Below are 1,578 nucleotides of genomic sequence, written 5' to 3'. Positions count from 1 at the left end.
ATCAATTTAATTCATTTTTCAAGTTAAATTAAATTAATTTGATCATGTCATTAATATATTTCATTATTATATCTTTATGACATAAAACCTTGTCTTCATGTATAATTCAAGAGTTTCATTCAAATTTTATCTTACAAATACAAAAAAGATAATTTGCCTAAGTTTAATTAGGCCAAATCTGTTGTTAACGAGTTCAAATGCAATCCCCGAGGGTGCAAATTGTAAAGAACATATAGAAAACCAAAAGGTTTTTGGACCTCTTTGTACGTAATATTTGTTTGCACAAATAGTAAATAGGCAATTTAATATGTTCTATTAAATTATATTTTATGTGTTCTATTAATTAACTTCCAAACAAAGTACTTTTACTAAAAATTCAAATAAAGGATGAAATTAAAAAAGTATTTTAAAAATAGTCTTAAAAATTGAATAATTAAATTTTATTTTAAAAAATAAAAAATAACATAAAAATTTAATCAATATAAAACGAATAGTCTACTAAATAAAAAATATATATTGTTCCTTGAATGAACATATAACAACTAGTCTTCCACACTATTCACCATATGATAGAAGATTCCTACAAATCCTTTAATGCACCATATGAATTAGAGCAGCTTAAGATTAATTTCAAAATTTACAAAGAGAGGAACCCGGTTTAGATACTTAGGGTCATGTTTAAAATTTTATAGACGGAAACTAAATCTTCGTATACTACATTATCTAATTTGATGGTTTTCTTCATTTAACAACAAGTGTGCAGTGCCTTTTCTCTAACAAAATTTTCACTTCTCTTTTCAAGTATGTATGTTTTTCGCTTCACTTTTATTTAAAAAAATTAATTTTAAAATTCAAATAATCTTAAATTTAAATTAACACTGATAATTTAGAAAAAGATGATCAACTTTCAAAATTATACATGTACTATAAATTGAGACAAAAAATAATATATATTATTTAAAAATTATGTTAAAAATATTATGAATCACACATATAAATAAATAAATAAAATAATAATTATTTGACTTGTAATCGCACGAATTTATTGTATCTAGTATATATATAATACAAAATGGAAAAATAAGTATTGAAAGTGAAGGATTATATGGGGTGGGGTAGAATTTTTCAAAAAAGTTAATACAATATCTAAATTATTATTTGAAAGAATATTATTATTTATTTTATAAAAAGTAAAAACAACCATCTAAAAAGAGATGGAGTAATTGATGTGATTATTTATTTTCTAACACTACTAAAAGAAGGCCAAAAAGAGACCTAGAAATGGAGACCTTAAAAATAGGTCAATAATAAGAGACCTCATGAGGTCGCTATTTAAATTAATATCTTTTAATTTTTTTTTAATGTAGAAGAGACCTCGTGAGGTCAATATAATGAATAATTTTCTTTTTACCTGACTTATTTAAAAATTTTAAATTTTTAATCTAATTCTCATAAAATTGGAGACCTCATGAGGTCTCTAATTTTTTAACTATTCAATTAAATTAAATTATTATTTTTAATTTAACAAGTAGAGACCTCATGAGGTCTCTACTTGTTAAATTAAAAATAATAATTTAA

The sequence above is a fragment of the Solanum pennellii genome, chromosome 8, assembly GCF_001406875.1.
Source record: "Solanum pennellii chromosome 8, SPENNV200".
NCBI classification, from domain to species: Eukaryota; Viridiplantae; Streptophyta; class Magnoliopsida; order Solanales; family Solanaceae; genus Solanum; species Solanum pennellii.
The sequence above is the reverse complement of the archived record's forward strand: the minus strand, read 5'-3'. Positions refer to the sequence as shown.